The sequence below is a fragment of the Onychomys torridus genome, chromosome 1 (assembly GCF_903995425.1).
Source record: "Onychomys torridus chromosome 1, mOncTor1.1, whole genome shotgun sequence".
In the NCBI taxonomy this organism is placed as follows: domain Eukaryota; kingdom Metazoa; phylum Chordata; class Mammalia; order Rodentia; family Cricetidae; genus Onychomys; species Onychomys torridus.
This window is the reverse complement of record NC_050443.1, coordinates 14979244-14992496: the sequence shown is the minus strand read 5'-3', so window position 1 is coordinate 14992496 and position 13253 is coordinate 14979244. Positions and strand designations below refer to the sequence as shown.

Sequence of the window (13253 nt, the reverse complement as noted above, 5' to 3'; positions counted from 1 at the left end):
CAGTAAAAGATGGTCCTAGTCCTGCCTGTGTCCTTCAGGATGACGCTGTTCTCTGGTGTTTGGGAAAGAAGGCACAAGTGAGTCTCACCTATACAGAAGGGCATAAAGGCTTCATTTTTCTTCAGAGCCCCATTGGCATCCAGGAAGTGGTCAGGGTTGAAGGTGTCTGGTTGTTCAAAGTACTGTGGGTCATGGAGAGCTGAACTCAGGATGGGGTACACTTCAGTGTTCTAGGAGACATTATGAGACACAAAGATATTAGCATACCCTGACTCCCATCTGCAGTCTGTCCCTGAGGAACACAGAATGTAGGAAACCACAAACAGGCTGAGGTTGGTGATGAGGAGAGTGGAGGATGATCATGGAGTAGAGATGTGGAATGGCAGCTGGTCTCACCTTGGGGAGCAGGTACCCTCAGAACAAAGTATCTTTGGTGACTTTGTGTAGGACACCAATGGGGATGAGATCAGAAAATCTCTGAATCTTGTGGATGACAGCCTCAATGTAAGGCATTTTGGTGCGGTCATCAAGGGCTGGGAGTCAGTGTGAGCCCATCACCTGATTGATCTCCTTTTGAACTTTCTCTGCACAGAAAAGGGGGATAGTGGATCCACTTTGCCTGCTTTGTAGCAATGATGTTTCATTCTATAAGCCAACAACCCAGGAAAGAGGGCACCAAGGAGCCTCTCTGAGAAACTCACTGCATTTGTGGGTACAAACAACTGTCCTGTTCTTAATCGACTGTCTCTCTGTGCCCATGCTTAAAACTACATCAAAGCTCTCCTCCACAAGCTTCAACCTCATTTCAGCAGGAATTTAAAAAAAGAGAAAAATACAGCAAAGGGCTATTGCATAGGGAGACTTCAGAGCAATCATGTTGGTGTAAGAGTGTGATGGAGAAAAGCAGCAAAAATTCTCACTTTTGCAAGGGAATGAAGTGTCTGTCTCTACACACACACACACACACACACACACACACACACACACACTCACCCAATGCACTAACAAACACATGCTCACATTCAGACACATACCATAACTTTACATGGAATTTTGTGTTAAGAACTCAAGGCTGTATCCTCAGGAATATAACAGAGAAGTAGGTAGGTTGTCAAATGAATCTATCAATGGATGCATGTAAGAATGAATACATAATAAAAGTAATGGATAAATCAATTAATAAATGAACAGATTTGTGAGTTAATGAAATGATTAGACTGAACACTAAATTATGTATTCAACTCATAAGTCAACAGGTGACTCAATTAAAGGATAAATGGAAGAATGGATAGACAAATGAAAGATGAACTCAAAGGCCAGTTAATGAAAGGATTAAGGAATGAAACTTTTGATAGAAGGATAGATAAGTTTATGTATAATCAATGACTAATAGTTTATTCAGTTCTATTGAACAAAGGGAAACTAAGTTGATGAATTGAAATAAATGAATGAAATGGCCACTTGGGGTATCACTAAAAATTAGACAATGGATTGATATATGGTTGAGTAGGTGGGTACTAGGTGTGTGTGTGTGTGTGTGTGTGTGTGTGTGTGTGTGTGTGTGTGTGTGAATAAGTGTTCATAGGGAGGTAGATAGGATGCTTTTGTACATAGATGTTTAGACAGCTAGATGCTTAGATGGATGGGAAAATGAATGAAGGGATAGGTGGATGACGGATTAGGTGGTGGGTGGACAGATATGTGGGTAAATGAACAGAATGAGTTGTGGTGGGTATTGTGTTCCCTGGAATATTGTGTGTTCCCCGAAATAAACATATCTGGGGTCAGAGAACAGAAAGCCACTAGAACAAAGCCAAAAATGGTGGCTAGAAAATGGGTCAGAGCAAGCCATAACAGAAGTTGGGCGGTGGTAGCACACGCCTTTAATCCCAGCACTTGGGAGGTAGAGCCAGGTGGATCTCTGACTTCAAGGCCACTTTAGAAACAGCAAAGCATGGTGACCCATGCCTATAACCCCAGAAACCCAACCTTTAATCCCAGGGAGTGGGGTCAGAAAGAGAAAGGTATATAAGGCGTAAGGACCAGGAACTAAAGGAGAAAAAAGCATGTAGTTAGTTAAGGATTTGGTTGGTTAAGCGTTCAGGCTTTGGAGCAACACAGTTCAGCTGAGAACCATTTGGGACGAGAACTCAGAAGCTTCTAGCCTGAGGAAACAGGATCACCTGAGAAACTAGCAAGGTGAGATAGCTGTGGCTTGTTCTGTGTCTCTGATCTTCCAGCATTCACCCCAATAACTGGCCTTGGGTTTGAGTTTTATTAACAAGTACCTTTAAGATTCCTACTACAATGAGTAGATGGATGAAGAGGTGTATGGATAGGAACATGAATCAATAGATGAAAGTAAAAATGGAAGGAAGGAAAGAAGGTTGGGTGGATGGATGGATGGATGGATGGATGGATGGATGGATGGATGGGTGGGTGGGTGGATGGATGGATGGATGGATGGATGGATGGATGGATGGATGGATGGATGGATGGATGGATGGATGGATGGATGGATGGATGGATGGATGGATGGATGGATGGATGGGTGGGTGGATGGATGGATGGATGGATGGATGGATGGATGGATGGATGGGTGGATGGATGTATCAACCTTAAAGCGATAGGAGAAATCAAGAAAAAATGGGCCAGTTGAGTGTTCATTTGCTCAAAACCAACAGCACTGCCCTAGTTTAGAAGTAGACCAAAGCATTCAGAGCTCCAGTTGTAAGAGGCCCATGCACACAAACCTCCACAGACAAAAACAAACCTAGAAGATCCCCCAACTAACCGCCTCTGTCCCACCTGCAACATGGGAGTATTTGAGCATGAGCAGGAAGCCATAGTGGAGCGTGGTGCTGCTGGTCTCAGTGCCAACAAAGAAGAGAGACAGCACAGAGATCATGAGGTTCTCGTGATGGAACTCCATGTGGGAGTTGGATTATTCCTGGTTCCAGATGAGAGAGAGAAGTGGGGGTCAGGGGTAAATGGGCCCTTACAGGGAGATGCTCACACATCCTTGGAACTGTCCTTCTGTCTCGCACTATATGGACCACATGGCATTTCTCAGTCCTCAACAATGTCCCTGCCGCTCTATTTCTTTGTCTCCTTCTTTTTTGACTTTGCTCTATGGTAGTTTTTCATGTTTTGTCCTCCAGGCTCTCTCTTCCTCTGAGCTCTTTCCTGCTTTTTGTCCCTTGTCCTGTTTCTTCCACAGCCTTCTTTCTCATTTCATTTTCTCCTTCCTTTCTTTAGTCTTCAATTTCTAGATTTTTCTGCATCTCCTCCACTCCACTTCCTGTCTCTCCTCCCCATCCGCTGCCCCCTCTTCCTCTGCTCACATCCTCAGCCTTCACTCTCACCCATCACTTCTCTCATGCATGCAGGACTTACCTTCTCCATGCATAGAAGGTAGGTATCCATGAAGTCCCTTGGATTGCTGGGGTCCAAGGTTACTGGTGCTTCTCCACACTCTGGCCAATGTAGTTGAGGATTTCCTGCAGGTTTCTGGAGATTTGTCTGTGGACACCAGGAAAGTATTTCAGGAAACCAGAGAAGAGCTCAAACACCTATAGGAAAGAGGGTCAGGAGGTCACCTGGAGCTATCAGCACTCAAGAAGCAGGCTGTGTTCCTAGGTCCCAATATTTCATGAGGATCTGCCCTCTCTCCTTCCATCCTTTCCCCTCCCTTCCCCACTCCTTTGCTGAACTTCTCTTTCCTTCATTTCCCCTCTTATGCACATACACACACAGCATGTTCTCAGCCTATTTCTCTAAGTCTTTCTCCAGCACTTGTATTATATTCTCTCTCTCTCTCTCTCTCTCTCTCTCTCTCTCTCTCTCCCTCTCCTAAGCCATCATTTTGTTTTTGTTTTGTTTTTGTCAATCAGGGTCTCATGTCTTTCAGACTGTCCTCAAACTCAATATTTATAGAAAGATGGCCTTGAACTCTGATCTCCCATGTACTGGGATTGCACATATGTACCACCATATCTGGCTTATTTGGTGCTGGAGTTGAACCCCAGGATTCATACACAATAGACATGTCCTCTACCCTCTTAGCTGCATCCACAGCCCCTATGTCATCATCTTCTCATGTCTGGATGGCTTGGTATTTCTGCATTAGGGTTTCTCCACCCTCCTTAACATCTGCCTCCCATTCATTGCCACTCCAGGCCTCAGGCTCCTTGTCTCTTCATGTTGTCTCTGCCTTTCTTCCTGCCCTAGGACACTCTTTTCTTCACCTACAGAGAAGCTTCTTCTTTCCTCTACCCTGAATGCTCCTCTCTTCCCATCCACTGACCTAGCTGGAGAATGAGCTGATGAGAGAGAAGGACCTATAAAACAGGTCCAGCAGGCCCAGGAACTGGTGGTCTTTGTAGGCAAAGCGCTCTCCAAAGACAATGGAGCAGATGATGTTAGCTGTGATGCACTAGAAGAGGAAGGTGAGTGTAGTTGGAGACCTTCTTTCCAGCCCCCACCAAGCCCCGGCAGTCCGACCGCCCACTTATAAAATAAACGCACAGACACTTATATTATTTAAACTGCTTGGCCATTAGCTCAGGCCTACCATTGTCTAGCTCTTACTCTTATATTTAGCCCATTTCTAATAATCTATACTTTGCCACATGGCTCGTGGCTTACTGGTACCTCACATCTCCTTTGTCATGGCAGCAGCTGGCATTGTCTCTCCCCTGCCTTTCTCTTCTCCCAATTCTTCTCTCTTAGTCCCACCTATACTTCTTGTCTGGTTACTGACCAATCCGTGTTTTATTTATACAGAGTGTTACCAACAGCAGGTAGGGTTCAGAGGAGCTCCTGGAGAATGAAGATAATGAAGATGCACTTCAGGAGACAGGGCATCAAGACATGGCATCAGGGGAACATTTGGTGTTGGCCCCCATCTCTGTAAACATGTCCTCACTACTTCCTACTCAATACCAGCAACTGCTACCCCATCGGGACATATGCCACCAGGCCCTGCACTCAGGATTGCATACAGGATTTTATTTAATTTCCTCTCAAAATTATACATAAGCTGCAACGCTATTAATATACACAGACATGGTTGCTAACTTTACCAAGGTAACACAGCTCCTCATGACTGGGACCAGGATCAGACACAGAGAGCTGAGAAGGAGAGCATGTGTAGGGTAGTCTCCACTGTGCACCTCCTCCCAGGAAAACATTCTGACTCTGAGCCCATAGCTGACTCCCACTGGCAGGAATGGAGCAGAGAATGGTTGTGGGGTTGCCTGTGTGGACTTAGAAGTCTCATCTTTGAGTCTTCCCCCATTCCTTCTCTGATTCTAGGCTCTGTGGTGCTTGCTTCCTTTACTTCCAGGTTTCTTCATGGGCCCTCATGGTGGGAAGGATGTTGTCATCCCAGCATTATTGGGCCATTGTTGCCCCTCCTCTGGGTCTGGCCTGTTTGTTGTCCCTGATTCCTCTGCAGATCTTTCCCTGGTGCTTGTCAGCCTTTATTTGTCTCTGATTTCCTGTCTAAATGTCTCTCAGCATTTCTGTCTTTCTCTTTTCCCTTCCCCTACCTACTTTCCTCCCCCCTCTATTCCCCTCACTCCTGCTCCCCTGCATTTTCTTTTCTGTTTGGTCCCTCAAACTCCATTTCAGCTTCCCAGTCTCTGCCACCCTGCTTTCTCCTTCCTAGTCTCTTGATTTCCTTCTCTTCCCTTCCAGTCTTTGCATGGACCTCTCAGAGTCTCCTGAGAAATCTTAAAAGAGATGGAAAACACTGACACAGAGGAATGTTGTGCTAAAAACAGACTAGGACACCAGGATGCCCCTGTTGTGAAGTTTCTATAAGTACCCAGAAGTGCCTATGGCTGCCACAAAGTAAAACACCCCATCTTTGCTCACCGCCCCACTCATCAGGACATCCTCAAGGAAAGAACAAAGTTCCCTGCTTCTAACACCTGGTTGGACATAGACTATGTTTTGAGAGTGGTTGATATGATCAAGACGCCCTTGAATGCTGTATAAAGTCAAGGGTGACCTCCAACCTCTAAACTCCTGCCTCCACCTCAGGTATACCAAGATGACCAGCATGTGGCACCATGCCAATGTTGTGGTGTTAGGGATCAGGCTGGGAACTGTGTGTGTGCCAAGCAGCCCAGCATGCCTGAGCTGAACCCACCATGCCAACCATGGTTTATCTTTAAGACAAGATATCGTGATGTAGCCAAATTGCCTTTGAATTTATGATGCTCCTGTCTCAGTCCCCTGAGTATTGGGAGGACAGGTTCATGCCATCACACCAGACTAACACATATTGTTAACCCAGGCATTGATTACCCTGAACATAAGTAGCCTGCATGCAAATAAGAGTATCTATGTCTCTGAGCCATTCTTAGACACTGTGAACTTCACATCTCTTTCCCTGTCTTTCTGTATTTCTCTCTCCCCCTACCTTATTCTCTCCCCAGTGTGTGTGTGTGTGTGTGTGTGTGTGTGTGTGTGTGTGTGTGTGTGTCTGTGTGTGTCTGTGTGTATATGTGTCTGTATGTCTGTGTGTGCATCTGTATGTCTGTGTGTGTGTGTGTGTGTGTGTGTGTGTGTGTGTGTGTGTGTGTGTGTGTGTGTATCTTTCTCTGCCCACGGATGTCTCTTCTCTTTCTTTGGCTGTGCACTCAGGTCTCTGAATCACCATCTTCCTTTATATCCATTCTCAAGGACTCACCCTGGGATTTCTGAAGCTCCTTAACCAGACATTGGGCCTCCTCCTGAATCCGCTCCTCCACATTCCGCTTCCCCACCCCAAAGTCTGTCATGGTGGCCAGAGATAATCATCAAAGGGTCGTTCAATGTTCCCCATTGGCAAAGAACACACCTAAGAAAGTAAGAGAAGCATGGAGGAGTTATAGAGGAAATTCAAGAAAACCTTGGTCCTTCCCCACCCCTTACCCTTCCTTCCATCAGATTCTCCTCTCTCTGGGCCCATTCCCCAGCTCACCTCATCCCAAACTTTGAGACTCCTACCATAGTCCTTAAAGACTGGTCTAAACACAGCAATTGTCCCCTGTTAGAGAAAGCCTCAGCTTGGTCCACCAGTGCCTCCCTTATGGCCTCTGCCCCACACAGCATGACCACAGGCCTTGGTCCCAGATGCACTGTGAACACATCTCTATATTTTTCTCGAAGCTACCAAGCACATGGGCACCAGGGTTGTTGTTAGTCAGTGCAGATGATGTTCTTATACTGTGAAAACACTTAGCCACAGAATGATACATAGGAAGACCTCCTCTGGCCACCTTTCCCCATCTGAGAACCTAGCAGTTTTGAGGTCAACCCACCACCATGGAAGTCTGCATGGATGCTGGATGATCTGAGCAGTACTGCATTACAGTATGACTGTAGCTGCTGTTAAGGTGGAGGCCAGCCTTGGGCTACATGGGACCTTGTCTCAAAAGAATGAACAAGATATAAATATGATGTAGGAAAACTGAGAGTGATGAATTGACATTACAGAGGACTCGGCAGTAAACTTGCTTAGGAAATACTAAGCTGCACAAGGAAGGGTTTAGCTAAAGCAGTGCTGCCTCTCCTATGACTCGGTGGTAAGTAGTAAGCTAGCCAGACTTGTTAGAAACTATAGGAAAATAGTTATACCTTGAACACAATTGTAGTTTAGGCTTCTGAGAATATAGTTCTGTTAATATTTGTTTATTAAGATAGCTGTGAATTAGGCTCCATTCCCACATCAAAGAACATTTCTCTACTGGGCAGTTCAAAGAGGATAGCACTGGCTAACAATGACCATTAAGTCCTGGTTCTCTTATCAGGAAGAGTGTAATTCTGCCAGGAGGGCAGGGTGGCCCTGGGTGTGGTAGTTAGAATAAGAATGCCCCCCTAGAGGTTCATATATTCAAATGCCTGCTCACCTGTTGGAAAAAATTAGAAGGATCTTGGGAGGTGTGGCCTTGTTGGAGGAAGTGTGTCACTAGGGGTAGTCTTTGAAGTTTTAAAAGCCCCTGCTAAACCCAGAGTTTTTCTCTCTCTGCCTACATATCAGGATGCAGCTTTCAGCTACTGCTCCAGCTCATGTTCCTGCCATGATGATAATGAACTAAATGCTTTCTTATATGAGCTGCCTTGGGCATGGGGTCTCTTCACACCAACAGAACAATGACTGAGACACAAGTAATGTGATTAAAAACAAACAAACAAAATAAAACACTGGTCTACTTTAAAAGTAATGGTGACAATATCTTTGCTGTAAATCTCCACTTATCTGAAATAGCCAGGCTTGCAGTTCCTATCTCTGTGAAATATGTTTAACTGCTCAAAGTCTGGTGGAACCTACAAGATATTTACAGATGACAGCATATAGGGATTGCTAGCACCCAAGATCTGCAGAAGCTGTTGAAATGTATCTTTGAGGCTAGTTTCTCTAGGATGTTGTCCAGAACCAGATGTGCATTATTAAAGAATTTTATTCTTATTTCCCAAGTATTTGGAGTAAATTCTTACTAGTGTTGGGGGGTTACTTAATGTGTTGCTTCAGATATAGTTATGGATATAGAGACTGATATGTGCTGTGGGATGTCATGCTGTACACTGTGAATTTGTATTGCTCTGTTTGGCTAATAAATAAGCTACTTTGGCCTATGGCAAGGAAGCTTAGAGGTAGGCAGGAAATCCAAAGAGATATAGGAAAGTGAAAGGCAAAATGGGAGAGATGCTAGTCAAGGGGCAACAAGATGCCTGCAGACTGGTAATGCCACAGTCACTTGGCAACATATAGATTAATAGAAATGGGTTGAGTTAAGTTATAAGAGATAGCTAACAACAAGCCTGACCATACAGTTTGTAAGTAAAAAAGCCTCTATGTGTTTACTTGGGACTGAGTAGCTGTGGGACGTGGGTGGGAGAGATTCTTCCTGACCATGGAACTGGGCATGACTGGAGAAACGTATGGCTATGTTTTGGCACCCAACCTATGGCAAGAATTTCCACTGAAAACTTTTGAAAGCTTTTAAAAGGGGTTCTAAAATGGAGATAATTGTGTCTTTGCAGATATGTCTCTCAGGTAAGTCATGATACAGAGACACGGTGACATGTGGGCTTAAGCTACAGTATGGCAGATTCCTCTCCAGGTACACAGAGGTATCTCCAAGATGTACAGCATACTGCATGGTGGATTTAGCTTTTGCTGGTACAGACAACAAAATGGGAGGTTCTGGGCTATACACTGCTTGATAAAGGATTTGACCCACTGTTTCCCAGACTCAGTGGTGAGCATGGATTCCAAAGCTGGTGGTAAATGTACCTTTCCCATGTTGGGAAGCTGGGAGGAGGGGCAGAGTCAACAGCCAAATTCACCATGCAGCTGATCTTCACATCGATGTTAAGAATGAACATGTTCACTTTGAAAATTGCCTGAGCTGTGGCCTTTTAGAGCAGTGGTTCTTAATCTATGGGTCTCAATCTCTCTGTGGATTGACCAATCCTTTCACAGGGTAACCTAAGACCAACAGAAAACATAGAAATTTGAATTATGATTCGTAACAGTAGCAAAATTACAGTTATGAGGTAGCAACAAAAGTAATTTCATGGTCGGGGGTCACCACAACATGAGGAGCTGTATTAAGGGCCACAGCATTAGGAAGGCTGATGGTCAACAATAGCATAGCCTAAAAGTTAAAACTGGAGTGGCTGGAGAGATGGCTCAGAGGTTAAAAATCTCATGCAGAGCATCTGGGTTCGGTTCCCAGCACCCACATGGCAGCTCACAGCTAACTTTAACTCCAGTTCTGGGGCATCCAGTGCCCTCTTTTGACCTCTTCAGGCACCAGGTACATACATGATACACAGATATGTGCTGGCAAAACATTCTTATACACAAAAATAAAAATAAATCCAAAAGAAATCATTTTAAGGTATAACTGAAGCTGGAAAAGTAGCTCAGTGGTCTGGAACACTTGCTGTTATAACATAATGGCTGAAATTTGCACCCCAGTCCCAAGTTATAAGCCTGGCATCCTAAGCACATCCAGAATCCCATCTCCAAAGTGGAGGTGTATAGCCTTAAGTTGCTCCTGTCCTGCCAGGCCTCCATTTTCCCACAGCCACTAATAAAATAATCATTCAGAGGCTTAATATTAATTACCAATTGCATTGCCTATGGCAGGCTTATTGCTAGCTAGCTCTTTTATCTTAAATTAACCCATTTCTATTAATCTGTGTTTTGAAATGCATTCTGTGGCTTTACTGGTCTGCTGACATCTCATTTCCCTTTCAGAAGTAGCTGGCAACTGTTCATCCCTCTGCCTTTCTTCCTATCTCTCTCTTCAATTTCACACCTAGCTATACCCTGACTTGCCATAGGCCAAATGGCTTTATTTATTAACCAATCAGAGCAATATATATTCACAGCATACAGAAGGACACCCCACAGCAGAGATGGAGACAGGAGGATGATGGGGCTTGCTGGTCTCCAGCCCAGCTAAGCCTAGATTAATGGAGAGACCCTGCCTCAAAGGAATAGACAGAGATAGAGGACAACCAATGCCCCCATCTGGCCTCCATGTATAGTAGGTGTGCACATCCACATGCACTCAAACAGACACACAGTAATAATAACAATAATGCTAATAATAATAATATCAACAATAATTAATTGCATTTCATTCCAAATTCTAGGTAGCCACTTGCAGACCTTCCATCAGGAAGCACTGTAGTGTCTGCACCATGGGACCCACCTCCTGTTTTGAGTCCTGACTCAGAAAATCATGACTTTTCCAAAACTTCCTTTCTATCTCTTCTTCTTTCAGAGACCGACCAAAGGCTGGACACTCTGAGCTGTCCCTCTCTTCTTCTGAAACACGCCCACTCATTTTTCACCACGTGGGTGCTTACAAACGGCTTAGATTGTATTTTCCTCTATTTCTCTCACCCACCTTCCTCTTCCAGCAGCTGCCAAGATGTACCACTTGCCTGCCCTGATGTTTTTAATCTCAAACGCTGATAAGATTGCCCTTGAGTAATGAGAGGCTTAAAGTTTCAGGGTTGCAGAGAAAAGTGATAAGGATCCACACATAAAGCAATAATTATCAGCTTAGATTAACAACCCAAAAGGGGGAGTGACTAAAGGGGAGTTCTCTGGTAGGGTCAACTAAAGGCTAAGATCAATTAGGGAATTCTAAAAAGTAACTTCTGTGCTCAAACTACAATCTAGAAGTGGCTCGGTAGACTGTTGGGGTCTATAAACGTCAATAAGTCAACAGAAAAGTGAAATTGTCTTTGGTGCTGCTTTTTTCCTGCTCATCCCACTTGAGCCACTTTCTGGAAGGGCGGGGGACTTATGCTCGGTTGCTAGGCAACCTACTTCTTAGCATGTAGCCTTTGGTTGCTAAGGAGGATTAAAACTTAATTTGCACAAGAAGAAAAGCTTGGCACCTATTGACAGCCTGGCCTTGTCAGAAGTCTCCTTAGGTCAGTAGGAAATAATTACCTTAACTCAGTAACTAGCAGGTGGCTAAAACATCATCTTAGAAATATGAACAGTAAATCTCTCAAGTTAGGGTCTTGTGTAAATAACCCGGTGTGAAGGTAAGGAGTTGAGAATCTAATTACTAGTGGTTATTTTCTCTATCTGTGGGTGAGATGAGCTAATGTTTATCTGTATTTGTCCTAGGATAAAAAGGTATCTTAGCTGAAATACTTTTGTCTGAAAAATGGCCCTGGACAGATTTATGTTAATGAAGAATAAATACACCTGGGGACAGTTATCCATTACCCCAAATGTATAAGGAAATTTGTGCCCAAGATCGAGATGCAATCACGAGTTTACATGTACACATAACATGGAGATGCATGGTAAATGGGAAGAATCATAGCTGTTATTACACAAGAAATTTACAACAAGAAACAGCCAATTCATTCAAAAGGCAGTAATTCCATAATGCCTTTCATAGTGGTTTCCTCTAGCAGAACCCTTAGTTATGATAGGTTGACCTTCTGAACTCTAAATGTCACATGCTGTATACTCCCATGAATTTTGCTACCAGCAGCTCTCAATAACCATGAAACAGACACACAGGACAAAAGGGCATAGAGAGTAATATGTCTCGATTTGTGGGGGTGAGTATACACATGTCAGCTCAGTTTGGTCTGTTTATTTATTCAGGCATGAACCTGTGAGTGTGTACCGTATGTTTTTATATGTGAAGGGTCATTCTAATATAAATGTGCAGATGTGTGTTTCTGTGTTTGAGTCTAGACGTGCTTGCTAGTCTACTCTTGAGTGTCTGGGGTGTGTTTTGCATTTATAATCTTAAATTGTAGAGTCCTTTCTGTATGTTCTTAGTTTCATATATGAATGTGATTACATTTAAGTGACAAGAACAGTGTCGCATGGACCTGTGCACATCACTGTGTGTCTATACATTCCCCAGCACGAGTCCCTGAGAGGCTGCAGATGTAATTTCTCCAGAGTCTCCATTGCACTCTCTGGCCCATGACAGCCACAGATAGGAGAAAAAGAAGAAGAAAGGAGAGGCAAGAGATTCAGGAGTGGGAAGGCTCTGGAGCAAGGAGGAGAGAGAGGCTGAAACCTGGCAGAGGAGCAGTTGGGGCCTCTGTGTGTCTGAGCTGGCTAGACTTTATGTCAACTTGATACAAGCTAGGGTCATTTGAGAGGAAGGAACTTCAGTTGAGAAAATGCATCCCTAAAATCACAGTGCAGGCAAGCCTGTAAGGCATTTTCTTTATTAGTGATTGATGGGGAGGGCCTAGCCCACTGTGGGTGGAGTCATCCCTAGGCTGTTGGTCCTGGGTTCTATAAGAAAGCAGGCTGAGCGAGCCATGGGGAACAAGCCAGTAAGTAGCACCCCTCCCTGACCTCTGCATCAGCTCCTGCCTCCAGGATCCTGCCTTGTGTGCCTGCCCTGACTTCCCTGGAAGATTAACTGTAAAGTGGGAATTCAAGCAAAATCCACCCTTTCCTCCCCAAGTTGCTTATGGTCACAGTGACTTGTCACAGAAATAGAAACCCTAACGAAATAATCTCTGATTGCTGTGACTAATGACAACTGGTTCCTTTGTCCTCCTGGCTGTCCTCATAGGCCATGCAGCACTCCAACCCTCTCTCTTGCTCTTTCTCTGACAGTGTCTCTTTCCACCCCACACCCCTGTAGTGTAGGGAGCTGCCATTCTAAGATGGCGCCGACTTCCTGACAGCTTTGCTGTAAACAGCTCCATATTTGGCTGTGCTTGCTGGCTGCGCACCTCGA

General features: G+C 44.5%; 1 pseudogene; it reads right to left on the bottom strand.

The window, feature by feature from the left end:
* LOC118589937 overlaps nt 1-10856 on the bottom strand; it is a 28830-nt pseudogene extending 17974 nt beyond the window's left edge.
* Nucleotides 10857-13253: the final 2397 nt, after the last annotated feature.